Source organism: Triturus cristatus, chromosome 7 (genome assembly GCF_964204655.1).
Source record: "Triturus cristatus chromosome 7, aTriCri1.1, whole genome shotgun sequence".
Classification (NCBI taxonomy): domain Eukaryota; kingdom Metazoa; phylum Chordata; class Amphibia; order Caudata; family Salamandridae; genus Triturus; species Triturus cristatus.
Genome location: NC_140590.1, coordinates 801,213,892 through 801,225,582, shown reverse-complemented (window position 1 = coordinate 801,225,582; position 11,691 = coordinate 801,213,892). Strand labels below are relative to the sequence as shown.

Sequence of the window (11,691 nt, the reverse complement as noted above, 5' to 3'; positions counted from 1 at the left end):
CGCCTCCCAAACGCCGACATACGCCCCCTGATCGCCGCCATTGACGGCGTGCAGCGAGGCCATGCCCCCTCTCTGGCCACGCCCCCCCACCCAGTTCAAATAGCGCTGAATGAGAGCGCGATTTGATTGATTCTTCACTCCTGAGGCGGAAAGCCGGGAGCATACATCGTAAATTGCCGCATTTTTAAAAATTTTAATAGTTGAGTGTTATTTTACTACTGTGTCTAGAATCATTTCGCCTACCTGGCAAAAGCATTTTTACTCGCTCTGGGAGCCTGCTGAGTGCAAGCAGCGCCTCCCAAACGCCGACATACGCCCCCTGATCGCCGCCATTGACGGCGTGCAGCGAGGCCACGCCCCCTCTCTGGCCACGCCCCCCTGCCTCTCCCTCACTATAAAATGGACTACTGGAGGAAGCACAGCAGACGAGCGCAGCGGGAGCGCCGTTTGCGCGCCGAAGGCGCGCTTAAGGCAAGCTCGTCTGCGCTCGTCCGCGACGAGGACGCGACTAGCACAGACATCTCTGCACAAATTTGCTCGCAGCCCCCACGCTATACGCGGGAAACCCTGATTAACCTGCGAGAATTCGCTCACGAAGGTAAGCTCATCTTTGATGACACCGCCTTTCCACTGCTTGACTTCACTCATAAGGGTCTGCTCCTGGGAGGCCTTCTGAATGTCAGATCACTGCCAAAACATGCTAACGAAATTCATCTCCTCATAGAATCCCACCACCTGGATGTCCTCTTCCTAACCGAAACGTGGACTCACGCAGACTGCGACATTGAATTAGCATGGGCTTGCCCTCAAGACTTCAAAATTTTGCACCTTCCCAGACCCAAAGGCCGTGGTGGTGGTGTAGGCATGATATATAGAGCCTCCTGGCACATTAATACCATAGACATGGACTCAGTTGCCGGGACTGAGCTCTTCGGCCTTTCCATAAACTGCCACTCCGGAGGCATCTTCACGGCAATTATTTGCTACCGACCTCCAGGGTCTTTCACCTTCCAACAACAGCAAGCGCTACTGACCACCTTCACGAACATGGCAACCTCCCATAATAAATTAATCATTCTAGGGGACTTCAACCTCTGGCCAAACGGGAGCCTAGACACCGGTCTAGAAAACCTCCTGCTCTCCTGCGAAAGCGTGGGACTCTACCAACTGGTTAAGCATCCTACCCACTCAGCAGGCCACCGACTTGACCTCATCTTTTCCAGTCATGGTTTAAAACATTTGAACGACATTCTGCCCATGAGCTGGACAGATCATGCTCTTATCAAATTCTACATTACCACCACAAAAACTAGAAAGCTGAATAATAGCGCACCCTCCGAATTTAATTATAGGGACTGGAAAGCTCTGGAAAAACTGAGTTCCACCACCACCGTCTTCAACGTAGAAGATAGCTTCTCCCCAATCAACCCGGTTGAAGACAACTACAGAGCCTTTTGCACGAGGATAGTATCCACCACGGACTCTATTGCTCCACTAAAAAGATGCAAACCTAAAAGCAGAGCACCAGCCCCATGGTATAACGACTCCCTGAAAACCCTCAAATCAGCCTGCAAACAGGCCAAGAGGAAGTGGAGACAAGGCTACTGCGAATCAAACAAAGTTAGCTGGAAAAACAAGCTCCTTGAATACAAATCAGCCATCGCAGAGAGCAAATCCACCTATTACTGCTCCACTATAGTCAACGCAGCAAATAGCTCTAAAAGCATCTTCCAGATCCTTGATAACCTTATCCACCCTGACTGTGCCAAGAAAACTATCCCCCCTTCTCAGACCCTCTGCGATAATCTCGCACAGTTCTTCACGAACAAAATTGAGACAATCATTCAGAATCTTGCAATTCCCCCTTTTCAAGATAATCTAAACTCCTCCGGAGCCGCTATTACCAACCTTGAGCCGCCGAGCCCAGGACACCTATCAAGGGAATGCCTACAGGCTCTCCCCCCTATCCCCGAAGCAGATTTCGAGAGACTGGCACACGGAATCACTTCTGGGTCCCCCCTCGACCCATTGCCCCCTAAAACCTGGAAAGCGTGCGGAACTGAACTATTCCACACCCTCCGCAGGATCTGTAACCAATCTCTGGGCTGTGGATTTGTCCCCACCCCCTGGAAGCAAGCACTCATCACCCCGCTGCTAAAAAAACCCTCCTTGAACCCCGAGTGTCTATCCAATTTTCGACCTATATCGCTCCTACCCTTTCCAGCGAAAGTGGTGGAACGCTGGGTTAGCTCCTGTCTTTCGACACATCTTGAGCAGAATCACATCTTGGACGACTTCCAATTCGGTTTTCGCCCAGCCCATGGCACCGAAACGGCGGTGCTTACAGCCATGGAAGAACTTCGGATGCGTGCAGACAGGGGCCACGCAGTAGCCTTGATCTTATTGGACCTGTCTGCCGCATTCGATACGGTTAACCATATGATTCTGCTGAAGAGGCTCAGAGAGGCAGGGGTCGACGGCACCGCCCTGCTATGGTTCCACTCATACTTGAGAGATAGGAAACAGGCTGTGTCCCTCCCCCCTTTTCAATCCGCTTTTTCCCCAGTACCTCACGGTGTACCCCAGGGCTCGTCCATTAGCCCGATCCTTTTTAACGTTTATCTAAAACCACTGATCACGTTAATCAAATCCCACAGACTGAAAACGGTAAACTACGCGGACGACACCCAGCTCATCCTCTCCTGGGAGGGGGAGGATTCAATCCCCATGGAATCGTTCCATGATTGCTTAAGAGACACAGCCGGCTGGCTGCACATGAATTCCCTGCAATTCAATTCCTCCAAGACCGAGGTCCTGTTCTGCTCTGGGAGCCGGATTCCTCGCCTATTTCCTACAGAATTCTGGCCCCCGGAAAACCCAGAAAAACCACAGCCGGTCACTAGTGTCCGCAATCTGGGTGTTATGCTAAACAACAACCTCAGCATGGAAACGCCGGTAACTAAAACAGTCTCTACTTGCTCGGCCCTACTGTGTTCTTTACGTAAAATCATGCCACTACTCCCTGCCCAGGCCCGAGCACTAATAGTCAGGTGCACTATCCTTAGTCGCCTTGACTATTGTAATGCTCCTTTGCTCGAGTCCCCAGCTGTTCTACTGGACAGACTCCAAAGAGTCCAGTCGGCTGCAGCCAAACTGGCCCTTGGTTGGACCAGAAGATCCTCGGCCACAGCAGCCTTAGCCGAACTACATTGGCTCCCTTTGAAGCAGCGAATTGCTTTTAAAGCACTCTGCCTTGTCTTCAAGGCACTACACGGAACGGGCCCCAGATCCCTACAAAAATTGTTTTCCTGGTACACCCCCACCAGAACTCTCCGATCCACATCAGCCTGCCTTGTGTTGGTACCCAGATTTAACAAGGTAAGGACCGGGGGAAGATCCTTCAAAGTGGCCGCCGCCAAACTTTGGAACAGTTTGCCGGTCGACATTCTCCAAATTCCAAAACTCCTGCCCTTCAGAAAGCGAATCAAAACCTGGCTCTTTCCCAATCCCGTTCACTGCTAACTCCCTAATTAGCCTCCCGTCTCTTTCCTTCCTAAGGAGTGAGCTTCAGCGCCAGGATACCTGCCAGGTGACAGTTGTGCTCTACAAGTGTTTTAAATAATAAATAAGTCTGTTAAAGGCCAGCTGAAGACTTTCTGTTTCAGGATGTGCAATTCTGTTCCTACTTCCATTACCGTCAAAGTGCTAGGACGCTTCTAATGAAGCAGCAGCTGCACAAGATATATTTTTCCTCATTCATTCATTCACTTACTCATGCATTCAGTTAATAAAATAAAAATCTGCTCTAAGTCGTGCTAGCAGAGCCTTTTAATTGTGATAAATGCCACATCCTGAAAAACCATTATAAACTTCTTTCATTGTTATGACTCACACTCTGCATGGCTGGCTTTATGCATAGAGAGTTATTCTGCAGGTTTTTCTATTTCAGGTGCGTGGAATATTTACCATCTACTTTGAACGATGATGGTGTGTTCCCCACACACTGTGTCGACATGCTTAGAGTTTATGCAGGTGGTAGAGGAGGGAAAGCACTGAAATGGAAAATACTTTTATACATTACTTTTTCTCGAATCAAAATCTGATCATTTGTGACATCAAACAAAACATGCTTTAATCTGGTAAGAGCAGTAGTCAGTTTGTAACCTTCAATGTCTGGAATGCTGTGTGGCTGAGGAACCATAAAAGCAAGGATCAGTTGATCCACAGAGCGAAACAGATGTGCCCCGGGTTGTGCATGATGCCATTTGAAGGCATTCTGACATGTAAAACATCCGGGTTATTTATGCATAATTCTTTTTTGATGTGCTACTCTGAAAGAATACACATTGTGAGTCAGTCCTTTCTGACTGGTGTACTATTCTCTACAAGTCTTTAAGGAAGTGAAATGTATTTCTGTCAGTGTCATGGCTAGATTGTGATCTACCCTAATGCAAGGAAGGAAGATAGCCCAGTCCTCCATCACCTCTGGTTGGGCAGTTAAAATAGCCATAATTAGAGTGAAGTGGGTCTAATAAACCACTACACCTGTTGCACTGTTAATAGCGTCGTCCCTGATCACTGTCATCCTTTCTAGTAGTCACCTATAGCCACGAATGATTGCCAGCAAGGATATAGACTTTCAGCTGAAAGAAAATGCAAGATGCTGTCTGGAAACTGTACGTGCTCTTAGGTGGGTAACGCTTTGCTAATGGCTATACATTTACAATATACAAAAGGCTGCAACAAGTCTATGAAAATGCGTGTCTAATTTTCTTAATGCAGCCCTGCCTAACCACATTAGCATCTTTACACAGTGATAACAGGAAAATGGCACCACGGTGAAGTTGTGACCTTACAACTCCCACTGCTTGAGCCAGGAGGCAGTGTTAAAGGAATTGCACCGAGGAGTAATGAGCCTGCCAGTAAAAGGGCCAGCTTACTTTTCAGTTCCTTTCTTCTGAACAATTTTTCTTGAAAATTCGCAGTCATTAGCCAACAGGGAGGCACTTGAGCCAGCACGTGTATTTATTGCTCTACTGGGGCTCGGTAGAGGGAAGAAGGCGTCTACTTTCATGTTACTGCACATTCTTTTTCAAATAGATGTTGCAAGCAATGTCAAACTGCGTTTATGCACATTTATTTTCAAAGTATAGACTCCACAGGTATTTTAGATGCCCGGAGTCAAGCTACCTCTTTTGTATATATGAGACAAAGGATTTACAATGAGTTGGGGGATCGGTGGTCATGGGATGACAAGATTTTATTTTATTTATGAGAGAAATATGTGTGAGCTCTAATTTTCTGTGGCATGCTTCCATGACATGTGCAGCGATCCAGTGGATTGGGCTAGTGCTTCTCACTTTCCCCTCTCCTCTTTGTAGCCAACATCATCAGCACTTCTCCCTGACCACTTCTCATACACCACGTACCACCCATTACAACAATATTAGGCATTGCCTGTGCCTATGTTTTTTACATTTTGATTAGGGCTGATTAAAATTAAAATTATGGCAGCGTATTTGCTTAATTTGGGAACTTTCAAATACTTTTGTTTTTGCAAAATTGCCAAAATGATGCCACGTTGCGCAACAATACCACCTTCCAAGGCAAAGTTATAGTGTGTGTACACGGGAAAAACGCAAAGAACCATGACGCCGTTGGTAGTTGTTCACATCGATTGTGTTTTTCATGCTAATTTTTATAGTAAGTAATGCCATCAAAAATGCACTTTCTGCTAAAATGTTACTTTAAATAATGGAATTTCATTTCGCGTAATTATATCTACGTGTGCTTATTCTTTGCAGCCAATCACTGTACCCAGTTACTCACATTCTCCCACTATGAATAGCTTGCAGACTGTTGTAGCCCCTGCCTTATGGAATGTGGTGACCCCCACATGTCATGGCTGCCACGGGTGGGTGCGCTCATTTCTGTTGAGGCTGCTGCCATCCGACCATTAAACAGGTGGAAACAATTGAATGACACGTTTCTAGTCGCCCTTTGACCTGCCAACCTGGGAGGACAACCTCAGCAGTAAAGGGTTCCAGGTGGCTGTGCGCCTTAAGCTTGGTTTAAGTGCTGCACTTCAAAATGAGGATATTGTGGGGCAGATTTATGAGCCCCTTGCGCCACTTTTGCGTCACTTTTCCCATGTTAAAAGTGACGCAAAAGTGGCGCAAGGGGCTCATAAATCTGCCCCAAGATTTGCCAAGACGGTTTGCATCTCAATCGCACGTCACACATGTTATACTCAACCCCAGGCATCGAATTAGTCAGTGGAGGAGTTTGTAGCACAACTTAGAGAGTTGGCAATTAGATGCTAGTTTGGTGGAATGAATGATTAAGCGATAAAGGACCAACTCATCATTTATCACTCAATGGTTTCCGAATTTGATTTGAGGGATACTATTGGCAGCCAGAATCCCTGAGCCGAAGAGGCAATAGACTACCAAGACTGTTGAGGAGTCAAGTGTCTATATGAAGGTGATGGAATCTGGAGACAACCAGAAAGTGGGGGAAGTTTCTCTGACTGAAGAGTTGCGCAATAATGAAAATGTCATTTGCATTAAAAAAACTCTTGGGATCAGCGGTAGTGGAATAGGAAAGAGGACTCAGGAAAATCCAGCAGAAGGTGCGGGAGCTCATTTCATGTATCTGATTCCAAAGACTGTTTTGCTATGAATAAAGCTTGTAGGAGATGTGGTCGGAGTGGCTAGTTCACAAGGATGTGTAGGGGCAAAGACAAAGGGAGTGCAGCATCCAACATGGAAGAAGACAAATATGCTGAAAAAGATTTGAATGCCGGAGTTACAGAAAGACGTGACCCAAGGCAACATTTTTAATCATTAACTAATATGTGGATCTGATGACAGATTCACAAAATGGAGACGTGAATAAGGAATGCATTGGAGCATGATGGATATTAACTCTACTCATTTTTGTAGAAGAATCACCGAGGTGTTAGGATATATGTGGGCTGATATAACCACCCATGAGAGAATAATCAGGGGCAATGTTTATATGGCCAATTTGGGGCCTCACATATTAGACCCGGTACATCAATCCTAGCTCCTTATTATTATTAACCAAAGGGCCAAAAACCAAATCATGGTGATAGAAGATCCCATGTGGAAGAGGTAGTGAGAAATGCCAACAATGTATTTGAGGGTTACCTGGTACATAGAGGGATTACATGCATAAGATCACATTGAAGGAGAGAGCCCAGCATGTGAGACACAGATCCAGAAAAATAACTTTGGGAATCAGGAAAGATGTGAAAAATAAGATGGAGGAGATGGTCTGGGATTGAGTGATAGAGCCTGTGGAATCAGCACAGTGGGTCAAATCACACTTGTAGTCATTACTAAAATACCTAAGGCATGTTGAGATTCTGAGTTGATCTCCGGAGCTTGAATCAAAATATTCTCTCATCTAAAGAAAGTCAAACTATCTCTTCCAGAAAACAACTTCAGAACTGGTGCTTAAGCCCTATTGCTAATGCCCTACTCCATGGTCTCCAATACACCTCACGGGCACCCCTTAAGGACATGCTACATACTGCAGCACATATCACAGAGGGTCTGAAGAAATATTATCAAATCACCAATACCATGATGCTACTCTGTTAGCTCCCCTTGCCGGCCTGCACGATCTTCAAACCCAGATGAATATTTACAAAGCTATCATGACCAGACATATTTCTTATCCTGCAGACAGGCTCACCATCTCTGGTAGATCATGTTACAGCGAGGACATTATGAGACTGCAGACTAAAAAGTGTAGAAAAAAAATAAGACAACAGGCCTTTTAAATGTATGCACCCAGGATCTGGAACAACATCCCCATATCCATAAGTACTGTACCAGCACTGCTCCAATGTGGGAAAGAGATGAAAACTCATCTCTTTATGGAACACTAAATTACAGTGCATTAACCATCGACAACCTAGCTTACTTTTCTCTTATTCGTTGACTTCTGTCCTCTGTGGGAGAAGTTGTAGTACATGTACATACTGTGTTGGCTATGTGTAAATGGTCCATGTCCAAGGAGGACTGGGTAACTGTCCAGACAATGGGCAACATTTTGGAAGAATTGTTAAACGTGGTAATGAAGGGTAGTGTTATCAGAGGCTATCTGACTTTCAGAGTGAGACCCTACTTCAAGGTGCTGTGTGAGTTGTCACTTGAAGCTAAAGGCATAATAATGGTAGGATAGAGATTCATTAAACTGATAAGAACAGATACTACACTTGATCTTAGCCAAAAGGCCGAGAAGCGATTAGGATAGAGATTCATAACGCTGAGTGATTTGAGGAAAAGGGTATGTGAACTTGTACATTATGGTCAAGCATGTTATGGAAGGCTTCTGGTGGTCAAAGATTTATGGGTGCGTGCATGAGTGTGAAATATGCAAGGAAGGGGAGCCGAGAGTGAAGGTAGGTGGAGGGAAATCACAACACCTACAGGATCCCATTAAACATTGGAGAAAGATGTGTCTGGACTTCATCGGACCTTTGACTTGTTTGCTGTATAACTTGAGTTTCAACATTATCATGGTGGGTATGCACACAAGGTCATGGGAAATTAAATTCATGAGTGAGATAATCACAATTAGTACAATCAAGGTTGACAGGAAGGTTTTTGCAAGAGAAGATTTTCTGACTTACTTAATCATGGGAAATGGTACACACTTGACCTCAGATTAGACTAGGGAATGTTTGGTGCAGTCTGGTGTGAAGCATTGTAGAGCAAAGATCACTGCATATAACCCCCTTCTAATTGTATGGTGGGGAGAGCGAACCACATTATCAAAGAGGTTATCAAGGTTGTGGGGAAGAGTAAATTGGATGTTGAGAAAACTATGTTGGAAAGTGCGTGGGCATGCTGGTGTTATATGAGTAAATCTACTGGTCACACGCCTTTCACTTTAAAGAGAGGGGAGAAGGACCAACCAGGATGTTTTCTGTTTCAGTAAGGGAGCTGACCAAGACTAAGGGTATATATAACACGACTAAAGTGAAGGAAAGTAAGGATGTTAAATCAGTGGCTGAAGGAGACTGGGCCAAAATGAAGACTAGATGAGTTGAGGGGAGAACTTTCAAAATTCTGAGGATCATAAAAAGTGATTGCGGTAAGGAGGAAAAGTATTAAATTGTACAATGGTCATAGATGGAACAGGGGGAAGGAGTCCCTTTACCAAAGAGAAAGACTAAATGTAGGAAATGTAGGAGAGGTCGAACATAATGGAATTTGCAGTGTCACCATCCGGATGAGCGATAGTGAGTATGTGGGAGGCTCAAGGGAATTTGTTAGACATGAAGTGCCAGACGATTCTGGCGATGGGAGCGGTGTTTCTTTTTAAAAGATATGATTACAGAGAGGATGCCCATCAACCTAGTGTCAGGAGGGCACCTGTCCAACTTACTGACTGTGAATGGTAATGCAACTCCTTTGTTACTGCCATGTGGGCCAGTTATATATTTTATTTCTTACTGGTTTTGGTTTCCGTTATTCCTTTTATGTATTTTGGTTATTGATTTAATTTCTCTTTGAAAGAAAAGGGGTGTGTTGTAGTCCATCCCCCTTTATGGAGTGTGATGATACCTGAATTTTATTCATATTGCACGTGGGTTCTCTCAGTTGACTTGAGGCTGCTGCTGCTGGCCGGCTGGGAAGAACTTAACCTCTATGTGGTCTGTGGAAAATGAAAAAACTTGTTCTTCATACCCATTGGGGGCACCTTTACCACACAGGCCATATTCCATTACTCCTCTTCACTCCTCTTCTGCAGACTAACTGTTACTCAAGAAACCCTTGCACCTCCTACCACATTTATCCCTCTCAACTAAAGGTAAGACAAACTCCTATCTGATGACAAACATTTCCAATCTACAGATAGAAAATTAGAATTAGTTATGGTTTATCGAGGTAGAGCAGGGTGTTGATGGTGTAGACAAGCTGTTAAGGAGGAGATATAGTCTTGGAAGTATGATGATGTTGTACTGTCCAGTAGGGAAATTCATTTATTTTATTTATGCAATTTGTTGAGCACACAAATACCCTTGGGTGTCTCGGCGCTATGGACGGCTGAGTAGAGAAAGACTAAGGAAGGGTGATTTTTTGATTGAACAGCCAGGTTCTTAAGTGTTTGCGGAAGGAGAACAGAGTGGGAATGGTCTTGATGTGAAGGGGGAGGGTGTTCCATAGTTTAGCAGTGGCGACAGTGAATCTTCTGTCACCCCAAGAGGCCTTTTTGGATCTGGGGACAGTTAACAAGTGTGCTACTGAGGAGCATAGGGGTCTGGTAGGCCTGTAGGAGCATAGAGCTCTCTTAAGGAACTCGGGTCCTGTGTTGTGGATTGCCTTATGGGCAATGCAAAGGACTTTGAACCTGGTTCTGCTCCTGATGGGTAACCAGTGAAGCTGTCGTATCACCTTAGATATAGGTTTGAACTTGGGGGTGCCTGAAAGGATCCTAGCCGCTGCGTTTTGCACCATTTGTAGTTTATTTTGGACTCTTTCCTGGGTGTTGATGAGTAGACCATTGCAGTAGTCTACCTTAGACATTACCAGTGTGCTGATGAGAGTCCTGGCGGCACTGGGTGGAAGGTAAGGTAAAAGTTTCTTTATCATTTTGATGGTATAGAAGGATGAGGAAACAACTGTGTTGGAGTGATGAATAAAAGACAGTTTGTCGTCGAACATGACTCCTAAATTTCTGACTTTTGTGACGGGGACGGAGGTGGGCCTAACTCTGCTGGCCACCAGGATGGAGACCAGCTAGGAGAGATATTGCCGAAGATCATCACTTCCATCTTGTCAGACTTTAGTTTGAGACACTTGTTTGCCATTCAGGTGCTTATAGCAAGCATTCCCTCTTGGAAGTTAGCAGAGACTGTCGCACCATTGCTGTAAATCTCTAGCACAAGCTGTGTATTGTCGGCGTAGGAAGTTAGTCACAAGTTGTAGGACTTAATCATCCTGGCCAAGTCCGACAAGTATATATTGAACAAGGTCGGACTTAGCGAGGAGAGTGGGGAATTAAAGTTGCTGAGCTTTACTAGTTGGGTGCGGTTGGACAGGAAGGATGTCAGGAGGGCCTTGGCTTTGTCCTTAATGCCTATGGCTGAGACACGGTCAATTAGGGTTGAGTGGTCGACCGTGTCAAATGCTGCTGAAAGATTTAGCAGCACCAGGACCGCGACACCTCCCTGATCAAGTTTCATCCTGATTTCGTCAGATGCCTTGATGAGGGCAGTTTCAGTGCCATGGGCTTTCCTAAAGCCAAATTGGGTGTCATCTAGGAGATTTTTGTTGTCGATGAAATGGGCCAGCTGAGCGTTTATCACTTTCTCGAAGATTTTAGCGGGGAAAGGGAGGCAAGCAATTGGTCTATAGTTCTTGGTATCTGTGGGGTTGAGGTTGTGTTTCTTTAGCAGTGGCTTGATGACGGTTTCTTTCCAGATGGAAGGATATGTTCCTGTGGTGAACATTGAGTTGCAAATATTAGCTAGTTTGGGGCCTATGATGTCAGGTGTAAGTTTTTATGTGGATGGGGGGCATGGGTCATTGGGGGATCCAGATTTGATGGTGGATAAGAGATCGGTAATGTGCTCTGCAGTGATCTGGCTGAATTCAGAGATAGTAGTGGAGGGGTTATTGTTGGTGGGACATGGTTCTGGGGGGTTAGTAG

The 11,691-nt window shown here is 45.4% G+C and overlaps 1 pseudogene; it reads right to left on the bottom strand.

The window, feature by feature from the left end:
* Positions 1-8,108: 8,108 nt before the first annotated feature.
* On the bottom strand, positions 8,109-8,278 carry LOC146810603 (U2 spliceosomal RNA; annotated as a pseudogene).
* Positions 8,279-11,691: the final 3,413 nt, after the last annotated feature.